The 25,053-nt window shown below is 40.8% G+C and overlaps 1 protein-coding gene across 4 annotated transcripts in view; it reads right to left on the bottom strand.

Moving 5' to 3' along the window:
• Positions 1–25,053, bottom strand: part of LOC149122250 (uncharacterized) — a 402,594-nt gene that overhangs the window by 344,367 nt on the left and 33,174 nt on the right. The window lies entirely within an intron of this gene.

Here is a 25,053-nt window from a genome sequence, read left to right as displayed (position 1 = left end):
CTTTTAAATTCTTGCATGTGGTTGGTTGTGCATCAATATTTCACTCCTTTTCCAAAATCGATTTACCTTTTTCATTTTTAAAATTTATTTTATTTACTGGAAAGGCAGAAATACAGGGGGGTTAAGACAGAGAGATCTCCCATCTGCTGGTTCACTCCCTAAATTCCTACAAGAGCTAGGACTAAACTACACCATAGCTGGGAGAAAGGAACCCATTATGGGTCTCCATGTGGGTACCAGCAACCCAACTACTTGAATCGTTGCCTTCTACCTCCTAAGTTGTACCTTTTTAGGAAACAGGAATAAGGAGTGAAGCTGGAAATTAAACAGAAAAACTCCAATATAAGACGATGATGTCCCAAATGAGATCTTAACCACTACATCAAACACTCACTCTCACTCAATTTTTTATTGCCAAATAGTTTCCCCAAATATGGCTATGCCATGATGTGTTTACCCATTAACTAGTTGATGGCTGGTTGGATTGTTGTATTTAAGACTATTATGAATAATGTGGTTATGAACAGTCACATGTAATTCTTTGTATGGACACATATTTTCATTTCTCTAGGGTAAATAATTATACAGGTAACTATTTAGGGTTATTAATTATATGGTAGATAATTACCCTAGAGAAAAGGAAAATTTGGTCATATGGTAGGTGTATGGTTACTGTGTAAGACAGCGTCAGGTTGTTTTCCAAAGTAGCTGAACCATTTTGCAATCCCACCAGCAAAGTATGAGTTCCAGCTGCTCTACTTCTCTGTCAACACTTGATATGCCCAGACTTTTCCATTTTAGCCATTCTAGTGAGTGTGGTGGTATCTCACTGTGGTTTGAGCTATTTTGCTGCGCGTTCTCAGGTTATTATGGGGCATACTTATATATTCTTTTTTAAAGTGTGTCTTCAAGTTCTTTGCCCAACATGTTTGTTTTCTTACAATTGATTATATGAGCTCTTTATATATTCCATATCCAAGTCTTTTGTCACATACATCTTGCAAATACTTTTTCCCAGTATGCGCCTTATCTTTTCATTTTCTTTTTGTTTCTTTAAAGATTTATTTGAAAGGCAGAGTTACAGAGAGACAGAGACACACACATACAGAGAAAGAGAGAGAGAGAGAGAAAGAGAGAGAGAAAGGGAGAGAGAGATCTTCCATTCACTGGTTCACTTCTCAAATGGAAACAATGGCTAGGGCTGGGCCAGGCCAAAACCAAGAGCCTAGAACTCTATCTGGGTATCCCACGTGGGTGCAGGGGCCCAGTGACTTGTTTGCTAGCAGGAAGCTAGATTGGAAGTGGAATAGCCTGGACTCAAACCAGCACCCATATGGGATGCTGGCATTGCAGGCGATGGCTTAACCTGCTGTGCCACACACTGTCTTCAATCCTCATTTTCTTAGTATCTTTCACAGAACAAAAATTTTGATAAAATCCACTTTGTCCATCGTTTCCTTCCATGATCCCTGATTTCTGTGATTTAAGAAATTGACTAACCCAGGCTTTCTCAAACTTGGCACTACTGAGATTGGAACTTGGTTGTAGGGGCTGCCTTATGCACTACTGGATGTTTAGCAGTATTCCTGGTTTCTACCCACTACACAGCAATTGCACCCTTCCCATACCAGTTGTGACAACCCAAAAGACCACCCCGCTGGTGCAGAACCACAGATCTAACTTGATGACAAAAATGTTTTCTTCTGGAAGGGTTATATATTTAGCATTTACACTTAGATCCACAATCCACATTGAGTTCATTTCTAAGTAAAGTGTGAGGTTAAGGTCAAGGTTCACTTTTTTCCATACAGATATTCAAAAATTCTATTCCCATTTATCACAAAGACTACTTTCTCCCCCTTGGATTTCCTTGGCACTTTTGTTGAAAATCAGTTGATGATATAAGTGGGGATCTCTTTCTGAACCCCCTGCTTTGCACAGGTACTATACATGTATCCTTACTCCAATAATGCACAATTTTAATTATTGTAGCTTTATAGTAAGTTATGAAATTAGGAAGCCTATACATACTTTGCTCTTTTTTCAAAACGGTATGGACTATTCAAGGTCCTTTGGCTTTGTATAAATTTTAAAATAAACTTGTTGAGTTCTTTCCCGTCATAGACTTCTTATTTGGGAATTTTTTTAATTTTCAAAAAAGTTGCAAAGACAGTACAAACAGTTCCCACATTCCCTTCACCCAGTTTCAGTTTCCCCTAACGTTACCATCTTAGGTTACTGTGGTACATCTGTCAAAACTAAAAAACCAACATTGCTCCACTACTATTAACTAAACTGCACACTTTATTTGAATTTCACCAGTTTTTCCATTAATGTTCTCTTTCTGTCCCAGGATCCCATCCAGAACACCACATTTCAGTTATTCTTCCTGTCTCCACAATCTTTTCTGGCATAGGATAGTCCTCAGACTTTTCTGCTTTTCATGCATGACCTTCCACTGCTTTCCCAGGCACATTAGCAAGGAGCTGGACTGGGAATGGGGCAGCCTGGACTCGAAGTGGTACACCAATGTGGGACGCTGGGGTCACAAGCAACAGCTTAACCCATTGCACCACGATGCTGGCCCCAGAGCATGGGTTTCTTAACAGAATCTGTATGGTTTTGCTCACTCTCCTGTACCTTCAAGCAGCTATATTATTATTAATATTATCAGCATCATTATTATCAGCATCACTATTATTCTAGGATTTCTAGAGGAGGTCATTTTAGTGAGATCTAAGTCAGTCTTTACTACTAACAGAATTCAACATTGTGCAAACACTCTAAAAGGTGGAGAGAGAAAAACAGACAAATTTACACTATTATCCTTAAAATAATAATCCTTAATACTAACAATCTGTACATTGCCACAGTCTGCACTCCTGTTGGGTAGACACCATCAACCAGAGTTCACTCATGTTTGGAAGACACTATTGATCATGCAACAGACACTTTCCCCTGTATGAAATGATTGACTATATGGAATTGATGCTTTCATGCTTGGTTAGAATTTCAAATCCTGAAGACCAAACATAGAAGAATCACATAGTTAATTCTTGATATTAGTTGATGTTGTCCAAGTTGTAGTGAAATGCACATCTTTCTGCGGAGTAATGGATTTAATATGGTTATACAGAAAGCCAAGAGCCTTAAAATTATTCATGTCTTTGACCTGGTAATTCCACTTCCAAGACTCTATCCTATAGAAATAATGCTAGGATTAGAGAGAAGAATAATCCTGTGCACAAATATTTCACCACAATATTATTTATAATATTTTTAAATGATACTACATAAATGTCCTATAGAAAAATAAATGACTATAGTCATACATTTAAAATATTTATGAAAAGCTTTTAACAATGTCATAATATTAAGCATATATATGTTACATGTGCTCTACTCTAATTTTTTAAGATTTATTTAATTTACTTGAAAGAGTGACACGGAGAGAGGGAGACAGAGAGAATTCTTCCATCCTAAGCTCATTTCCCAACTGGCCACAAGAGCCAAGGCTGGGCCATCCAAAGCTAGGAGCCAGGAACTCCACCTGGGTCTCCCACATGGGTAGAGGGACCCAAGGATTTGACCATCCTCTGCTAACTTCCCAGGCACATTAGTAGGGAACTGGGTTAGAAGCAGAGTAGCCAGGACTGGAAACATTGTTCTGATAAGGGACACCAGCATTGTAGGTGGTAGTTTAATCCACTGTGTCACAATGCCAGCTTCCTAATTGTTTTTAAGGTGTAGGACAAAAGACTGCAAGATTTTATATATGTGTGTGTATTTATATATATAATATACACTATATAATATAATATATAATATACATATTGTATACTATATAATATATAATATTAACTATAATATATTATATATACTTTATATAATGTAGTATACGTATTTTATATATTATGTATTAATATTATATATTATATATAAATATACACACACAGATGCACACACACATACACACCGCTTAATCAGAGTGACTGGGTGGGACTGCGTGGCTGTTTCCTTGCTTTATCCCCACTTGCCATTCCTCAATGGTGAGCCAAGAAAACAAGATTTTTCCAAATATCTTGTAAAAACTTACCTAATTACTAAATTTCTGAGCCAGAAAAAATATAAAAAACTGGTTCACTTATTAATAAAGAAGCTACTATTGATTGATAAAGAACTCTGTTGGTAAAGAAGCTTCCTTCTCCATAGAAGGTACAGAGTTTTGGCCGGCACCACAGCTCACTCCACCTGTGGTGCCGGTACCCCGGGTTCTAGTCCCAGTTGGGGCACCAGTTCTGTCCTAGTTGCTCCTCTTCCAGTCCAGCTCTCTGCTGTGGCCCGGGAAGGCAGTGGAAGATGGCCCAAGTGCTTGAGCCCTGCACCCGCATGGGAGACCAGGAGGAAGCACCTGGCTCCTGGCTTCAGATCGGCGCAGCATGCCGGCCGTGGCGGCCATTTAGGGGTGAACCAACAGAAGGAAGACCTTTCTCTCTCTGTCTCTCTCTCTCACTGTCTAACTCTGCCTGTCAAAAAAAAAAAAAAAAAGAAAAAAAAAGAAAAAGAAAAAAGAGTTTAAAACATTTGTCTAAGTTCACAAAGCCATGTGGCGGTACTCTAAGATTGACATGTCTAGACTGGGCATGACACCATATTCTGGTCTTTTTCTGTTGTGTTCCAACCTCTATTTCTAAGGTTAAGGGGATAGGCAAGTTTGATATCAGCAAGATTTAATAAAAATAAGTTTCAAATGATTAAGTAAAATATCCTAATCCCGGCACATACGTGCTACAACTTGGAACGTGGAAGGAACCTGTGAGTCGTGCTTCCCATGTATCTTTGAAAGGCTGAGTAAAAGTGGAATTTTGTTCGAGAAACTTCCTAGCTTTGAGATTTAAAGTGCCTAATGAATAGCCTAGACTAATGTTTTATTTCGTAAAAGCTCATTGTTCCCTCATTAGAGCTATGACTGTTTGTTTGTGGTTGTCCAAACAGAAATGACAGGGTACAACACGATCTTGTAAATCAGGGCTTTCTGTCACAAACCGGTCCGCCTGTGCTGCTCGGCTCACGGGGACTAGTGACATAGTACAGCATTGTTATGAACTGCTCACCAACGCATATATTAGACCTTTAGCTTAGCTTCAAATCTAACAAACAAGGTTTCCTCAAGTCTCTCTTAAATGGAAAAAAAACATTTTTAGTTTAATATTTCATGCCACTGGAGGATAATCCAAAGAGAATATTTAAAGTGAGCAGATTGTTTATCTTATCAAACGTGGCCTGGTCTGCTTGGGTTACTGCTTGGCTTCCAGCTAATCAGGTCTATTTACTGGTTTAAGAACACGCAGCAATTAACAGTGCTCAAACAGCACCAATCTGCTCTGTTATTTCAGCTGGGCAGGCAGCGCCGAGAACCAATACAGCCTGCTAAAAATAAATGAGAGTGCTCTCCACTCGCTGGGGAGCGTGTTTTCAGTCTTGGGTATGTCACACTGTGTCACACTGCATAGCAAAACAAAAAAGTGCGAAACATCTAAATCATGAAAAACCCTAAAGAAATGTCATGTTTTCATATTGTAAAAAATAATAAAGTCACTTTGCCAACAGAAACATCATCGCAGGAAGACACAACAAATCCACAGTGAACTGGAGAGGTGGGTTGTGGTGTCTCTTCTTTCAGAACCACTGCCCTCCTTGTGTTCCGGAGTGCCTGATTGTATTAGCAGTCTAACAAATGGATGCTCAGAACACACCCCTTGCTCTTCAGACTTTGACACTTCCCAGCTGCTAGGCTTGTGCTTAACTAAACAAGTACAGTAGCGCAAGGGGAACATTTATGTAACGTGGGAACTAAATATGTTCTTTGGGAAACAGGCATACTTGTTTCAAAAGATATGACAAGGGGATAGGAGCATCACATTCCAAAAGATTTAAACCTCCTGCAAGGGATGTATCTGTGTAGTTTATACTTGTTGAAATGAAAAGTTTTACAGCATTGACTTACAATAAAATATCCTTTCTCATCTCTGAATCATTTTTTTTTAAAATTCACTGAACATTTATCTGTTATTAGTTTTGAAAACTTTATATGGCGGCCAGCGTTGGGGTGCAATGGATTAAGCTGCCACTTGCAATGCTGGCATCCCATAAGAGTGCTAGTTCAATTCCCAGGTGTTCCACTTCCAGTCCAGCTCTCTGCTAATGCACCTGGTAGAAGATGGCCCAAGTGATTGGGCCCCTATACCCACGTGGAAGACCCAGAAGCTCCTGGTTCCTGGATTAGGCCTGGCCCAGCCCTGACCATTATAGCCATTTGGGGGTGAACCAGTGAATGGAAGATTTGAACTCTGCTTTTCAAATAAATAAATCTTTTTAAAAAAAACACTTTATATGTACTCTGTTATTTAATCTTTGCAATGATCCTATGAGGTATAGAGACCAGTATCTATCTCCATTTTGAAGATGGAAAAACTGAGATTTAAATTTGTTTATTTATTCGAAAAGTAGAGGGTCAGAAAGAGATCTCTCATCCACTGGGTCACTCCCCAAATGCCCACAACAGCTGGGGCTGGGCCAGGCCAAAGACAGGAGAAGGGAACTCCATCTGGGTCTCCCACATGGGTGGCAGAGGCCCAACTACTTTAGCCATCACCTGCTGCCCTCAAGGGTGCACATTAGTAGGAAGTTGCAGTGTGGTGTGGAGCTGGGCCCCAAATGCAGGCATTCCAATATGGTATGTGGGTATCACAAGCAGCATCTTCACTGCTATACCAAATGCCTGCCCCAAGAAACTGAGACTTAGAAAGGTTAAGTGGCCTGCCCAGCATTACTTAGCTAGGAAATCTCAGAGTAAGTCCTGAACTCGGGCCATATGACTTCAGAGTCTGTGCTCTTACCTATTACGGGCAAGCCAAGAAGACATTAAAGCACTATTTTGACAGAAGGGCTATGAAAACACTTGACATAGCCATGATGGACAATCAAAGCATCAAACACATCCTGTCTATGACCTTTCTTGCCTACTGACAGGTATTTAATAACGGCTTGCCAGCTCCTTCTCCCACCTTTCGACCTTCCTCTTCCACTTCTCAACACACACTCACACACACACACACACACACACCAGCTGCTGCTCCATTATATTGTATCTATGGGAGTAACAAATAAGGCAGAAAGAAGTTAATGTTCTACTTCAGCAAATGGACTAAATGGTAAATGTGACCTCAGAACCAGTGGGGGAGGGCAGGAGAAACCATCATTTGCACAATCGATTGGATGTTCCCATGGCTTGTTTACTTCTAGGTAAACTCATTTACAGGTCTATAGCAATAAGAAGAGACAAAAAGGATCCACACAAAAGTGGGTCCTGAATTTCCTTCAACTCTCTTCCCAAGCCCAAGGGCCTGCCAGTTAAGGGGTAGAAGCTTAAGGAGTGGGTTTCCCAGAACGGAGTTAGAATTTGATTTTCTCTGAATAAACGTGGGTCTCAGTGAAGGGGGACCGGTAGACCAGCACTTTCTGCAGTGAAGCGAATGTTTGACTTCTCCACTGTCAATATGGTGGCCACTCAACACGTGTGACCGCCATGTACTTCAGAGTGGCCAGTACAACTTGAGAGCCAAGTTTCTAATTTTAATTTAAAGTCACACATGGCTAATGATGATTGTATCACACAGAGCAGCTCTAGACTTTCGCAACTACTATTCGTTGACTACTATGTGTTGCTCACCCTTTGAAGAAGGTACAACTTTGTCCCCATTTTACAGATTAGGAAACTGAGGCTCAGAAAGCTTAAATGACTTGTCCAAGGATTTACACCTAAGAAGTAATAAATTCTGCAGCCAGAGCTGTGATGCAGTGGGTTAAGATGCTGCCTGCTGTGCCAGCACCCCATATGGGCACTGCTTCACTTCCAATCCAGCTGTGCCACTTCCAATCCAACTCCCTGATGATGCACTTGAGAAAGCAGCAGCAGATTCTCCAAGTACTTGGACCCCTGCACCCATGTGGGAGACCTGGATGAAGCTCCTGGCTCCTGCCTTCAGTTTGGCCCATCCCTGGCCATTGTGGCCATTTGGGGAGTGAACCAGAGGATGAAAGACCTCTCAGGCCCCCCCCCCACTTTCTGCCTCTCCCTCTTTGAAACACTGCCTTTCAAATAAACAAACTTTTTTTAAAAAGTGATAAATTCTGGATTTCACACTTGTTTCTGTGCCTGTCGAGGCCTGATGCTTTCACTTCCAGTGTTGCATATCAGCTGGCATGCTTTTCAAAAATATTCACCTCCAGAAAATTGTATTTATGTAGTTCAGGGCAGGGCTCAAGCACAGAGCTACCTCCAAAACTCGCACTGTGTAGCATCAGCGGCATGATTAAAGCTCCACCCAGAGTGGTGGAAAACCATTTGCAAAACGGAGCTGTCATGAAGTTCTGACTCCATGTCTGCTCTTAAGCATGACTAAAATGTAATGCCAACAGACTCCTACCCCTTCCTTTGGCAGATCAGAATATGAAGCCCAAGCAGTGACAGAGCTGAGACCAGGTCCAGGTGTCAGGTTAGGGGCAAATGCTCCAGCCCCTGGAACTGTCGGGACAGCAAGCAAGGGCAGGCACAAGCTGCCACTGTGTAGCATCCACCATTTCCAGAGGTAGGAACACTCAGCTCTCCCTGAACTGTTGGCCTCATGCTCTCCAGCACCTCTTCCTACCACTGCAAGGATCCTCAGGACAGATCCAAGGGCCTCTACAGCATTTTTTCACTCTGCCAATGTTACTTTTGATGGATGCAACCATACCCAGGTGCATAGTAAGTGCTTAGAATTATGACTGTGGAGGGCCGGCGCTGTGGTGCAGTGGGTTAAAGCCCTGGCCTGAAGCGCCGGCAGCCCATATGGGTGCTGGTTCAAGACCTGGCTGTTCTACTTCCCATCCATCTCTCTGCTATGGCCTGGGAAAGCAGTAGAACATGGCCCAAGTCCTTGGGCCCCTGCACCTGCATGGGAGACCCAGAAGGAGCTCTTGGCTCCTGGCTTCAGATCAGTGCAGCTCTGGCCATTGCAGCCAATTGGGAAGTGAACCCGCAGATGGAAGACCTCTCTCTCTCTCTCTCTCTCTCTCTCTCTGCCTCTCCTTTTTCTGTGTAACTCTCACTTTCAAATAAATAAATAAATCTTTTTAAAAAAAAAAAAAAGAATTATGACTGTGAAATGGGCAGAAGCAGATTTGACATTTGAGAGACTGGAATGACTCACCTTCCAGGTGGGTTCAGCTATCTGTGAGCAAGAGAACTTCAAAAATTTCATGGAGGGGCCAGCATTGTGGTGCAGCAGGTTAAACCACCACCTGCAATGCTGGGATCCCATAGTGGTGTCCGCTCAAGTACTGACCATTCTTCTGATCCAGCTCCCTGCTAATGCTCCTAGGAAAAGCAGTAAAAAATGGCCCAAGTACTTGTGCTCCTGCCACCCACTTGGAAGACCCAGATGAACTTCCTCACGTCAGTCTACTCCAGTGCTGGCCATTTCAGCCATTTGGGTAGTAAACCAGCAAATGGAGAATCTCTCTCAAATCTTGTCTCTCCCTCTGTCTCTGTAACTCTGTATTTCAAAACAAAATAAATAAATCTTTTTTTAAGTTCATTTTTAAAAAACTTAATGGAAAATATATATAATAGAAAACCTATGCATGGATTACAAAATGTTTTACACCATTATAAACTTACCTTTTAATTCTATCTTCCATTAATTTTGTGAAGTATTCTTACATTTGACAAGTAACTCTTTTTTAAAAGATTTATTTATTCATTTATATGAAAAGCAGAATTTTGAAGAGAGAATAAGAAACAGAGGGACAGATAAGATCCTCCATCCACTGGTTCATTACCCAAATGGCTACAACAGCTAGGACTAGGTCAGGCAGAAGACAGAAGCCCAGAATTCTGTTCAAGTCTTCCACATGGGTGGCAGGAACTCAAATACTTGGGCATCTTCTGCTAACTTCCCAGGCACACTGATTCAGAAATGCTGAATCAGTGGCGGAAGAGCCAGGACTCACACAGGCACTCCAGTATGAAATGCAGGCATTCCAAGTACTAGCTTAATCTACAGCACCACAATGTCTGTCCCTAACAAGCAACTCTTAAAAATCCAATGAGAGGCCAGCATTATGGCACAGTAAACCAGGTTACTGCCTACAACGCTAACATCCCATTTCAGAGCAGCTGCTTCATCTCAGATCTCGCTCCCTGCTAATGCACCTGAGAAAGCGGCAGAAGATGGCGCAAGTACTTGGGCCCCTCTGCCACCCACATGGGAGACCTGGATGGAGTTCCAGGCTCCTGGCTTCAGCCTGGCCAGCCCTTGCTGGTATGGCCATTTGGTGAGTGAGCCAAGAGAAGGAAAATCAATCAATCTCTCTGTCTCTCTCCCTCCCTATCACTCAGCATTTCACATAAATAAATAAGTCTTTAAAAAAAATAAAAAGTCAGATGAGGGCAGATATTTAGCCTAGCTATTAAGATGCCAGTTACAACATCCATGTCCCATATCAGCATACCTGTGTTTGATTTCTGGTTCTGACTCCTGACCCCAGCTCCCTAATGTAGACCCTGAGAGCAGCAGTGATGGTTCAAGCTATTGGGTCCCTCCACCCATATGGGAGACACGGATTGTATTCCCAGCTCTTAGCTTTGTCCAAGCCCAGTTCTGGCTCCTTTGGAAAGCTGGGGATTAAACCTACAGGTGGGAGGTCTCTCTGTGTCTCTCCAATAAATTTAAAAATAAAACAAAACAAATCCAACAAAAAAAAATGTCCATTCAAAGTCTTTGCACCAACCTCACCAAAGTGGTTAGACAAGATGACAACAGTCTCTGAGTGAGGCTTATTGCATAGTTCAGGTGCCACCAAGGCTCAAAAGTGATCAAATAAGAAGCAAAACTGAGGCTACTGACAAAAGTTAAATGGAAGAACTTATATCCACAGATAGGGCAAGTGTCCAGACAACCTCCATTGGTCCCTGTTTGGAACTGGGAGACCACTAACCCAAAATCTAAGAGTGGAGAAAGTGAACAATGAGAGTGTTTGAAAGGAATTGCCATAAAAATAGAAAATGCTGCCATAAACATTATTACTCTGACTGGCGAATTCTTTCTCTTATACACTAAAGGAGACAAAATAAAAACCATTTGTGTTGTAGATGATCCTCAGGGATGGCGGGTATCTGTAAAATGTGCCGTGGGAGTCATCGCTCCATTCACAACTCGCACAGCTGCTCGGAGAAGGAGGCTGGGGGTGCTCTGAAGTTCAATGAGCATGCCTTGGGAGCCCCTGGCTTTAGAAGGGCTGGCTCTCAAAGTCAGGAGCAGAGCTTCCCAGGGACGCCTGCAGCCGATGGCTTCAAGTCGAAACTCCTAGCCTGGTGATGAGTGTCTTTTACAAGACAGCATTGAAAACCTTACCTTAAAACCAAATCACCAATCATTCTCATGGGTCTGCTGCTCACAAAAGCAGGAAAAACATAGACTTTGTCAGCAACAGCTGCAGATCCAGAAATCAGTTGGTAGTGTTTAGTTTTGCAGGGAGAATTAACCAAGGATGTACAGAAATGTGAAAGACGATAATGGAAGGAAAAGCCACTTCAGGTTCTCTCCAGACTTGATTCTCAGCCCACGGTTTCTTTTGAATCTTGTCTGTCTGCTTCCCCTAATACATGTACAAGGTTTAAAAATAAGACAGAGGGGTGTAAAATAGAACATCAAAGTCTCTTAGCCCCTATCTACTTCAAGCCTATTCCAAAGCCCCAGAATTTTTATTTTATTTTTTTAGCATGGCCTATATCCTGAAAGGCTGAGAAACAGTGTCCAATGTGTAGATGTTTCTCTGGCCTCAAATTTTCCATTAGAGGTTACCTGCATAAGTCAGACAGTAAGAAGCACAGAATCAAAAGACAGCAGCTCTGGTCTCACTTCTTCCCACCAAGCTGTGCCTTTTAATAAAGCATTGCCCCTCTTTTGCAAAGTATGGCAAGTGCAGATGCTGATTGTTAGCGTGCCTCGAATTCAAACCTTCTCCATCTGCACTAAAAGAAATACATGGGGTGGGCATTGGGTCTAGTGTGTAAGATGCCAGTTAAGGTGCCGTGTTGGGGCTGGCACTGTGGTGCAGTGGGTTCAGCTGCTGCTTGCTCTGCAGGCATCCCATCAGAGCACCAGCTCCAGTCCTGGTTGCTTCTGCTTCCTGCTCAACTTCCTGATAATAGACTGGGGAAGGCAGCAGCAGATGGCTTAAGGACCTGGGCCCCTGCCACCCATGTGGGAGACCTGAATGGAGCTCGAGGCTCCTGACTTTGACCTGGCCCAGAGCTGGCTGTTGCAAGTATTTGGGAAGTAAACATGTGGATGGAGGATCTCTGTCTCTCCTTCTCTCTCTGTCACTCTCTCTCTCTCAAATAATAAATAAATAAATATTTTAAAAGTCCATTTTCCATATTAGAGTACCTGTGTTAGATACCCGTCTTTGGCTCATCTCCATTGCATACTAAGGCACACCCCGGGCAGCACTGGCAAAGGCTCAAGAACTTGGTTATCCTGCACCCCTGTGGGAGACCTGGCTTCAGCCTTGGCCCAATCCAAGTTGTTACTGGCATTTGGTGAGTGAACAAATAAATGCAGGATTTTTCTCTTTGTCTCTCTTTCTCTCATTCTTTCTCTGCCTCTCAAAAACAAACAAAAAAAAAGCTCTTTAACAAAAAAAGAAAGAAAAAGTTATTTATGTGAGTCACAAATGTGAACACATAGATAATTTTAGTAAACAAAAAAATAAAAAGAAACAGGAAAATAAAAAATAATAAGTAAATAAAATAACAAATAAATAAAATAATGTCAGTAATGCTTTCCATTCATCCCTCTATATTCAAAATATTACATTCAATGTATAATTGACATAAAATGTTAATATTTTGATAATATTTTAACAGTTTACATTCTGTTTTTCAAAGTAGATCCTCAGAATTTGATATGTATGAGGATGCTTCCAAAAGTTCATCAGAAGATAGAATTAACAGATCAATTTGTTTTGATGCAAAAAAATTTCAAATCCATGCACCAATTTTTCATCTTCTATATTTTCATGATTTTTACTGTTATTGCACCAAAAGGTACTTCCTTTTACAAAAATTTTTAATATTTATTTTATTATTTTAAGACAGAGTTACAGAGAGTGAGAGAGAGAGAAAGAGATCTTCCATCTGCTGGTTTACTCCTCAAATAGTCACAATGGCCAGAGCTGAACCGATCCAAATCCAGGAGCTTCCTTTGGGTCTCCCACAAGGACCCAAGGGCCCAAGAACTTGGGCCATCCTCCACTGCTTTCCCAGGCACATTAGCAGGGAGCTGGATCGGAAGTGGAGCAGCTGGGACTCAAACCAGTGCCTATATGGGATACCAGTGCTGCAGGCCAGGGCTTTAACCTGCTGCACCACAGTGCTGGCCCCCAAATTTTTTTTTAACTTTTATTTAATGAATATAGATTTCCAAAGTACAGCTTATGGATTACATTGGCTCCCCCCTCCCAATGACTTCCCTCCCACCCGCAACCCTCCCCTTTCCCGCTCTCTCTCCCCTTCCATTCTTATCAAGATCCATTTTCGTTTCTCTTTATATACAGAGATCAGTTTAGCATACATTAAGTAGAGATTTCAACAGATTGCTCCCACACAGAAACATAAAGTGAAAAATACTGTTTGAGTACTAGTTATAGCATTAAATCTCAATGTACAGCACATTAAGGACAGAGATCCTACATGAGGAGTAAGTACACAGTGATTCCTGTTGTTTACTTAACAAATTGACACTCCTGTTTATGGCATCAGTAATCTCCCTATGCTCCAGTCATGAGTTTCCAAGGCTATGGAAGCCTTTTGAGTTCACCGACGCTTATCTTATTTAGACAAGGTCATAGTCATGGCCCCAAAATTTTTTAAAATGTATTTATTTTTATTCATTTGTAAGACAGACAGAGAGAGATCCCATCCTCTGGTTCACTCACCCAAATGTTTGCATCAGTTGGCTAAACCAGTCCAAAGCCAGGAGCCCAGTATTCAATCTGGGTATCCCATAAGGGTGGCAAGAGACCTAAGTACTTGATCCATCACACTCCCAGAGTGTTCATTAGCAGGAATCTGAAATCTCGAATAGAGCCAGGACTTGAATCCAGCACTCTGATATAGGATGTTGGCATCCCAAGCAGTATCACACTATGCCAAATACCCATCCCTACATTCATTTTTAAACTCTCTTTTCTGTGAACATTTTGAAGTACCCTTGTATCTCAGTTCACCAGCCACATTGCAAGTGCCCAGGAGCCATGTGTGGCTACTGTTTGGGGCAGGACAGTTGTATTCTAGAGCAACAGATTGCCCCAAAGAAGCTCTATGTTGATAAGAAGTTCACTTCTGCATTTCTATACTTGATTGCCTTTGCTGTCAAAAAGAAAAATTATTATTATGGATTTTCACTTGTTGGCAATGTCTAATTATCAACCACAAAATATAGACTCTTTTTAGATTACTCAGAGAGTTTCAGCATCAGCCCTTTGATTAATACCAGGGCTGATTCTCTATAATACATTTGGTCTTCTAGTGAATTTTTCTTGTCTAGCTGAGTCATTCCTATTGAATTTTAGGTCATTTACTCTGAGCTTCACAGAACAATTAGGACATAGTATCATCGTTAAATAACAATTTGAAAAGTATCCTGTGCTTTTTACAAGCAGATTAAAATACTAGCTGACCTAAAAGGCTGACATTTTACTTTCTTTTTTTTTTTCTAGAATTCACCCACTTTCATCCCATCATGTTCTGTTTTGCTCAACTCTCTCACTTACAAAAAAAAAAAAAGAAAGAAAAAGAAGGAAATAAAAAAAAATCACCTTGAGCATCAACAAACACAGAGTTTAGCAGGTCAGGTATCATTTAAAACACCTCCCCATTCTCCAATAAATTCAACAAATAACTCCCAAACATCTTCCCTGGGCCAGGAGCTGTGGTTAATATGTTGAAGATTCCTGCATTGGTGGTGGTCTGATTCCAAAGATTCTATCAAATAGCCTACTAGAGGCTCTAGGATATGCATATTGGGGTAGAGAAGATGAAGGTTTGCATTATATGATATCCTTTCCTAGAGATAGGCCTTGCTCCCACAAATCACACATTTTTAAATGTACTCATTCTGTCTCAACAAATCTTGGCTGCCCAAGAAACAAAATATGTTGCAATATGCATATCACTCAACTTTCCATCACTCTAACAAAATACTTGAAACGAGTGACTAATGAAGCAAAGAGATAGTTTTGGAGGTTCAAGTTCAAGCTCAGGTGGCCTCTTGATTGGGCCTGTGATGAGGGTGGTGGCTGGCAATGGTAGAACAGGAGAAGAAGGGTCACATGGTGAGCCAGGAAGCAGAGATGGAAAGGGTGTGCACACTCAGACTTTATCTCCAACCGTGCTGTGGAATCACCTTCCAAGGCCACACCCCTAATGACCTAAGGACCTCCCACTAGGCCACACCTCCTAAACACCATAATTAGATTAGTCTTCCACCCTCTTAGTACCATTTATGTCTAACTTCGGGATTTAAAAGTCTGATGAGTTCAGGAACCAATTCACGTTCAAACCACAGCACCATTCTGCATACTTCTTTTAGTGTATGCTCTAAATTTTAAAAGTAGCACATGTGCATTGTCAAAGAAAATATTTGAACAAATCAGAAGCCTGTAAAATAAAAAGTAACAACTTTCTCCTCTCTGAATGCATTGCTCCATATGTACTCCTTAGAGCTGACCACTGTCAAGGCATTATTCCAGAATTCTCCAGCACAGATAAACATATACACAGTATATAAACATGTGCGCACTTACGGATATATATGAAAATTTTGAGAAAATATTTTTAAAATATACATGATAATGAAGAAAATTCAAATAACACAGAAACACATTAAAATAGAGGAATCTATATTCACATATACATACTGGAGGGCTTTAAAATAAATTAACACATGGTTATGGAGGAAATGCAAATTGTAAAATGCAAAGTGAAATATGCTATACCCCATATTCCCACAAGCCAACATGGAACAAATGTCCATTCTTTTTTCTTTTTGTGTGTGTGACCCTTTGTGAAATTTCCTACAACTATGTATATAGAATATGCCCAATACAGTTAGGAACAGGGTTTCTATGATGGAAATCTAACATACACATAGGTAAGTGCACAGAGCAACCAAGTAACCGCTTTGTAATCACTTCCCAGATTAAACAGTGAAATCTCAGCAGCCTCCAAAAGCAACTTCCCACGACTCCTCCTAATCCCTACCCCACACCCTAAGGTTTCCACTCTCCTGACTGTGACTCACCAATTCCTTGTTTTTCTTGTTAATTTTACCTCATCAGTATGCATCATTAAACACTATAACATGGCTTGCTTTAGATTGTAAATGGAGCCATATCATATCAATTTTCTATGTCTGGCCTCTATTATTGGCATTGTCTATTTTTTTACTTAATATATATTGCACATCTTCGCCAACACATATAGAATTGCCATATCCTTTAATTCCATGGCATAGAACTGAACAAATTGCCTGGTAAATAACCAAATTGTTTTCACTCTTTTTGGTCATTATAAACAGTGCTGAAAAGAGCATCTTGGGCATTTACCTTCATAAATCTGCTTTTTTAACTTCCAAAGTGATCCCACTAGTAATGTAAAATGAGGTGGCATATTAATTATTACAGAATTCCTGAACACATTTCAGCTCCAATGCCATAAAATTTTAACTAGTGGAGTTCCTGTGTGCTATATACAAGACATTTTTCCAAACCATTCTGCTCAGCAGCCAGGAGACACACTGAGAGCATATCAGTGCTGTGTTCTACGGTCTAATCCCTGAATTGTCACCATCACAGTAACTGGAGGAGCTTATTAAAATGCATTGTTCCCAGCACTGAACACCTTTAAGGATGGGTCTGACATATTAGTTAGGAGACAGTCTGATCTGCCTGAACCAAGAGGCTCCAAAATAAGATAATGTTCAAAAATAGAAGTTTCTTTCCTTTTCATGTAATACTCTGGTACTATACAGGTGGAGCAGTACAGATAAGACCAGGATGGAGAAGGCAGCTCCACTCTGGGAAACTGTCCAGGGATTCCAACTGATGCTGTCTTGTTGCCCTGCCTGCCTTCAGGTATGGCCTTGCTTGTATGGTAGAAGTTGGTTCAACACCAAGTCCATGGCTGTCTGCATTCTCAGCAAAAGGGGAAAGGGAGGAAGTAGCAGGGAAGCAATGTCCTTGCATGGAAGGGCAGAAAGCATACACGTCCTGTTGGCAGAAAACATGGCCCAGCTAGCTACAAGGCAGCTCAGGGGCATGTGGTTTCTGGCTGTACTCCATGTACCTGCCCACAACTGGCAAGGAACAAGAGTCAATTACTAAATGGAAGAAGATTGACATTGGGGGCTAATCGTAATCCACATTGTTAGGAATGCCCCAACTCTCATGTCATGTCCTCAAAGCGCAATTCAAAATTTGGTTTACCATAAATTCTTCCAAGTACCCCTTACTGAGAAAAACCAGGAATTAACAACAACAACAACAACAAAAACAGCAAATAGAGTCCTAATTACATGCCAAGAACTTTACATGGATTATTTCCTTTAATCCTCACAAGTTCACAAGGTAAATACTATTACTATCCCCCTGATGATGTGATTTAGGGAAGTTTCTTTCCCAAGCTCCACTATTAGTCTGTAATTAGTAAAGGCTAAGACTTGAACCCAGAGCTGCTGCCTGACCTCAGTCAGCACAGTGAAGGGTTACACTGAAAAGAAACTCTACCCTTAAAATACTACACACATGGCATGTAAAATCTGTTGAGGTCAGTTGCATGGATATGAAAAAGCAAAATTTGGTGCAACTGTTGGTAGAAGACACCCAAGGCCAGTCAAGTCCTAACATTAATGATTCTACTTACCAACCATGAGCATTTACACTCTGTGACATAGTTCTGTGGGCTTTACATACATAACAACCCTATGAATTGGTTCCTATGGTCATCTCCAACTTACAGATAAGGAAACTGACTACAGAAGTTAAATCACTATGCAAAATCACGAAGTTGGTAAGCAAAACAATGTGCTTAACCCTTAAGCTCTACCAGCAGAATGAAATGAGCCCAAGCATAGACCCATGACAGGTTGATAATTCTACTTCCTATTTACCGAAGTTCAGATACGTTTTTCCTTTTTGTGGGGCATTTTTTTTTAAGATGGATTTTTTTTTTTAAGTCAGAGTTACAGAGACAGAGAGAGAGCAATCTTCTGAACTAGTTCTTCCCCAGTGATCACAATGGCCAGGGCTGGGGGCCAGGACAAGGACAGGTCAAAGCCAGGAGCCAGGAACTTCCTCCAAGTCTCCCACATGGGTGCAGGGGCCCAAGTACTTGAGCCATCGTCCACTGTTTTCCCAGGTGCCTTAGCAGGGATCTGGATCTGAAGTGGAGCAGCTGGGACTTGAACCAGCACCCGTTTGAGATGTCGGCACTGCAGACAGAGGTTTAACCCTCTGCGCCACAGCACCAGCCCTATAGAAGGTTTAAAAAAAAAAAAAAAGTCTTATTTTGAGTGGCATTGCAAAGTAAACTTATTACCACACAAGACATGTGAAGTTTGGAGGCTGCTGAATCCACAGATATGGTAATTAGCAAGCCTTCTGTCTGTGAGGATATCTTACCTCATCGTTAACAATTAATATTTACCAGCTTCCACTCTGAATCCTGGTGATGTACTAAGTGGAGCTGGGTCTTATTTTCATGGAGGCATGTTTGACTTAAAAGGTCCCCTCACTTTTGCATTTGAATTTGGTCATGCAAGGCACACTCCAAGTTGAGTAGGTGGCACTAGGACAAGAAATGCTGTATTTCCCTTCAAGGACTAGTGTTATTTTTGCCCCAAGTGTCATCTCACTTCACTGTTTCCATGCAGTAAGAACTGCCAACCTCCTACTTCACTGGGTTCTGGAGATGCTTCTCATTAGGAGAGAAGAATGGACCTTCTCTTGGATATTGCCTGAATTATCGAAAATTTTCAATGTGCTGTACATGACCTTGGGGGACTGTCAATAAAGGGGTAGCACAAGGGAGTTCCCCTGTGATGACAAAAGACCTCTGTAGTTTGCACAAATTCAGACACAGGTGAAATTGCATATAACCACACAGACATACACATACCCACCCACAAATGAACACAAGTAAAAATGTGAAAATGAAATCAGGTCTGCAGCCTGTTAACAGTACTAGACCAGTGCAATTTCTTGGTTTTGATACTGTATTACATTTATATTACTTATTGTATTGGATTGCATATGTTGCTGCCACAGGGAGCTGGGTGAAGGGCATGTGGGAATCCAGGCACTATCTTTGCAACTACATATAAGTCTATAACTACTTTCAAATAAACTGCTTTTAAAGGAGTTCCCAGACCAGCTTTGGCCTCAGGTGGGAACTTGTTAGAAATGCAGAACCTTAGGCCTCACCCAGAACTCCTAAATTAGATTCTACATTTCACTAAGAATCTCAGATGACTCATAGGCATATTGGGGTTTAGAAACACTGCTATGTAAGAAATAAAAGTGACTGCAAGTGCTTCTCACTCAGGGTTGGGGGGGGGGGGACGGGGAGGGAGGGGAGACACCTGACATGCCTTCCTCATCACCTGTCAGGGCAGAGGTGGGTCCGGTGAATGGCAGGAGGGGAAGCCAGCCACTGGTGGGTTCTAGAATCTGCTCTTTTGCTACCAGATATCTGCATGCCCAATGATGTACAACATGAATGGCAAATAATATGACAGGTTGAAAAGCAAAAGTAATTCCGTGGGTATCTGGAAATTTCATTGCTTAATAACTGAAGTATGATCATAAGACTAAATTATGAAGCATCTGGCCAGATGCGAGTAAGGTAGAAGACATTGGATGTCTTATAACTATGCCACAGAAGTTGTAACAGATAACTTTAGCTAATCATAGTGAACAGTGGAGTACTTTATAGGGAAATAATGTGATGTTTTTGTTAACATAAAGTTTTTTGAAATAGTTTTAAAAACTGTTAAGAAAACAAACTCAACTTAGTTCTGAGCACTGGACAAAAGATGAGTCAGAAAACACGAATTCTGCCTAAATGAAGCATCTGAAAAGAAAGGGAAAGTGAGACCTCCTCTTGAGATTTGAAAAAGCAATTGTGATTAAGTGGATGCCTCATTTTTTTTTTAATCAGGGGACAGCGCTGTGGCGCAGCGGGTTAAAGCCCTGGCCTGAAGCATCATCATTCCATATGGGCACTGGTTCTAGTCCAGGCTGCTCCTCTTCCGATCCAGCTCTCTGTTATGGCCTGAGAAAGCAGTACAAGATGGCCCTAGTCCTTGGGCCCTGCACACACATGGGAGACCCAGAAGAAACTCCTGGCTCCTGCCTTCAATCAGCACAGCTCCAGCCGTTGCAGCCATCTGGGGAGTGAACCAGCGGATAGAAGACCTCTCTCTCTCTCTCTCTCTCTCTCTCTCTCTCTGCCTCTCTGCCTCTCTGCCTCTTTGTAACTCAGTCTTTCAAATAAATAAAATAATTTTTTAAAAAAATCAAAGAGATAATGTGAACGCCAAAATAAATCTGAGATTTAAATTATTAATAATAAATGCCTATTGGCAGTGGAAGATGGCCCAAGTGCTTGGGCCCTGCACCTGCATGGGAGACCAGGAGGAAGCACCTGGCTCCTGTTTCAGATTGGCACAGCGCACCAGCCATAGCAGTCATTTGGGGAGTGAATCAACGGAAGGAAGACCTTTCTCTGTGTGTCTCTCTCTCACTGTCTAACTCTGCCTGTCAAAATAATAATAATAATAATAATAATAAATGCCTTATTAAGAGCTGATACTAATGTCATGTTGGGTTGGAATTTTCAAGATTACTTCTCTATGTAAAATCTGATTGCTTTCTAGTAAATATAATGCAACAGGTTAAATGGCTTTATGCCAAGGTATAATGAGGTAAACCAAATCTCTTTATAGGTATTCCTAGTTTTGGTTAACTGGGTGCATAAGCAGCCAATTATTTTTGAGTTATTGTTGTAAAATTCAGCATAAATATCAACCTTTTATTTAAGTGCTTTTAAGTATTTAAACTCACACTTAAAATTTTAATACTTACATTTTAAGTATTTAAGTATTTGTTTTTAAGATGACATTATAAGAAAATTTCCAATTCAGAAGATACCAATAAAATATTGTGATTTATTAAACATCAAAAAAAGACAACAGGTTGGGGAAAATTCTGGAATAACATAAAGAGCTTCGTATTTTAATGTTTTTGCTTTTTAAACAAGAGGCTACATGTCTGTACTTTGCACTGGACCCCACAATTCATATAGTCAGTGCTGCAGAGGTCAATGACAGCCAAAAGACGAACTTCCAGACTGTGCTTGGCAGATGCGTGGGTCCAGCATTGACCTCTGTAAGGTCCAACAGTAGCCTTCCTGATAAAGAATCCTTCAGCAATGTAAGGCTTGTTTGTCCCTCACTTTAAAGGAAACTTTATACCATGGAAAATGTAAGCCAGCATCAAGAACTATAAGCACAGATTTCCCAATTCTTTGCATTTATGGCTTCTAGAACACAGAGGCACTTCCATATTTTTTACATATATCTACAAAGGCTATAACCAGTAGTTACTCTTCGTCCACTTAAAAAAACTAAAATTCCTACGTTGCAAAAGATATAAAAAGACATGGGACTTAAAATAAGTCTTAGAAAAGAGAGACAAGGATTAAAAATTTTAGTGGATTGGCTTAGTCTGTTTTGTTCTGCTATAACAGAATACTTGAGATTAAGTAATTTATAATGAACAGAATTTATAATGACTTGGAGGCCGGTGTTATGGCACAGTAAGTTAAGGAACTGCCTTCAACCTTGGCATCCCATATTGGAGCACTGGTTCAAGTCCTGGCCACTGTACTTCTTTTCCAGCTCCCTGCTAATGCACCCAGGAAAGCAGTGGAAGATGATCCAAGTACTTGATCCCTGTCACCCAAAAAAGGAGACCTGGAATTTTGGCTCCTGGTTTCTGCCCCAGTCATTGCAGCCATTTGGGAATTTAACCAGGGGATAGACAGAAGATCCTTCTCTGTCTCTCCCTCTCTCTCTGTGCTCTGTTTTTATAATAAATAAATTTTTTAAGAAAAAGGATTTATGTTGATTTGGCTCACATTTTTAGAGTCTAGGAAGTCCACGTCTGGGGCCACATCTGGTGCTTTGTCATGACTGGCCGAAGGCATCACATGGCAACAGAGAACAGCAATGCTGAGCTCACTTTTAGACCAAACAGTAACATGAATCCATTCATAAGGGTGGTGCTCTCAGGACCTACTCATCTCTCAAAGGTCCCACCTTTCAACACCGTTACAGTGGGACTGAAGTTTCCAACACATGAACTCTGGGGGACAACAACATTCAAACCACAGGAGGGACTATGCCCATGTTCTTATGTGTTTAGCACTTCATGTATGGTTAGCACTTCCTGAATTCATTCATACAATTAAAGTATTCCTTAACCCACTCCCAAAAGATTATTGGTAAACATTAATTAATTCTCTCTGAAGCATTTTTCAGACCTTGAGCTTTTTCCATAAATAATTTTAAGTCCTTGCCATTTACAACTCTTCCCTGTGATTAATTTATGGATTAATAAAAGTTATATTTGGAAATAACAAACATTATTTATTCTTCATAACCTTGTTTCTCCACCCTGGTCAGTATGAGTCTTCCTTTTACTTTCTCTTGAATTGATAACCTTATTACTTAGCACATGTCATCTATAAATAAAGAGAATGCAAAAGCTTGGATGTTATTTTATCTTGCAAGATGCACTAAGTGAGTTTGTTTAATAGGACAAATATAAATTTCTGTATGGATTATTACCTGAATTTAATCTCATATTTGTGACTGGGAGGAACTGGGATATAAACTCCTATAATGGTTGTTTTAGGATATGGACTTGCAGATGATTTTAGTGTCTGTTTTCAGTTTCTCTGTATTTTCTCAGGTTGCTGTGAATATTATAGGGAACATTAGCAACATTGCATGATAAGGTCCTAATGCCTCTGATACCCATTATTCTTTAAAGTGAGCTATTTGGACTCTTTTCAAAAATGTACTTTGATCTTTTGGATGTTGCTACCAGTTAACTGAAAAGAACGTTGAAGTTGAATGTGAATTTGCCATATTTAAGGAGTGTTAATTCACTCAATTGAACAATTAAATCACTGCCTGATAACCCCATTCATTACAACTCATCAGACTCTATATACCCAATTAATTGATTCTTCTGTTTTCCATGAACATATAAATACCATGGCTTAAACTGAATCATGAAGCTGTTGTTTTAATACATGTTGTAAGATAGCGAATTCCCTAATATGTTGAAGGACAGTGAGTCCAAGCAACCTAAAAAACTCCTTGTTATAATTTCGATTGAGAAATCACTTGACTTAAAGTCATGGGAAAGTTACCATAATAAAGTAGATCCAGTATGTACTTACTAAATAATAATAACCATTATTGTATCATACTTCAACAGTTTTCAAATGACATGGTTTATGATAGTTTCTTTTCCTAAATTTTTATTTATTAATGTATGTATTCAAGAGACAAGGCAATGAGAGAGAGAGCAAAATGGAGGGCAGGGCACTCCCAGCTGCTGGTTCACTCCTCCAAATGTCCACAAGAGCAAGAGTTCAGCCTGGCCACAGCTGGGTCAAAGCCAGCAGCTGGGAACTCAAACTAGGTCTCCTGTTGGGTAGCAGGGACCCAACTACTTGAGTCATCAACTGTTGCCTCTCAGGGTGTGCATTAGCAGGAAGCTGGAATTGGAAGCAGAGTTAGTACTTGAACCCGGGCACTCCTTGAAATGGGTTGTATGAGTCCCAACCCAACTTCTTAATCATTAGACCAAACCCATGGCCCTGTTTTCCTATAGTATTTTCTAGAGAGAACTTAGACTACAAAATGAAAGGACAGGAAGCATAATTATTTAAGCCTGTGGCACTGCTACTCAGACCTGATCCTGAGAATCACCTAATCCAATGGCTCTCATTCCTACCTGCACTGTGGAGTCACCAGAGAGTGTTCTCAATTTGCAATGCCTGAGTCCCATCCCAGAGCAACCCAGTCTGAATCTCTGGTCAGGACTTTGGGACGGGATCTATTTTACGTGCTAGTCACAGTTCTGAATGCTTTTACGTATGTTCTGTCGTTTAACACTTAGCCTCGTGTCATCGGTACTATTATCACTGCCACTTTTCTTGTGAGAAATTGAGGTTTAGGGAGGCAAATTGTCCTAACCTAGTCAGACAATGAAAGAAGTGGCAGCTCCAGACTCACACACAGGCTCCATCTAGCCTGGGTTAAGCCTTCCACTATCACAGTCCTTCAAACCATCTGCCCAGTGCCTACAGCTTGCCATCCAATTCTTGTCACTGTGGGATTCTACAGCGTGAAATACAGCAAGAGATGAACAAATGCAGGAACTGTGGGCTGATTTTAGGGAGAAGACAGAAATCATGTAAGACAGCCTGTTATGATTAAAATCAAGACAGCATAGCATGGCTGGCAGTGATCAGAAATGAGTACTCAGCTAAAACAAAGCTTCCTCCCAGCCTGAATCCAAACTCTGGCCGAGGATGCACACTGGGGGTGTCTCCAATGTCTCCTTTGATGCATCTAATACTTCAAGTTGTTTTTATTATTATCATATCTAAATATGTTAATATTTATGTAATTTATTGCATATACAATATATATTATATATATTTCTGTTTTTAAAAACATTTAAGAATATACAGTATATAAATATACATATTTAGACACAAAAATCCCGGATCCCACATTTTCTTGAAAAATGGGAAAACCTGGCAAGCCATGTTCCTGGCTTGGTAGCAGCTCCTTTCAAGTGGAG

This window comes from Oryctolagus cuniculus, chromosome 14, assembly GCF_051225735.1.
Source record: "Oryctolagus cuniculus isolate XC-2025 breed Fujian yellow rabbit chromosome 14, ASM5122573v1, whole genome shotgun sequence".
NCBI lineage: Eukaryota > Metazoa > Chordata > Mammalia > Lagomorpha > Leporidae > Oryctolagus > Oryctolagus cuniculus.
The sequence above is the reverse complement of the archived record's forward strand: the minus strand, read 5'-3'. Positions and strand labels throughout refer to the sequence as shown.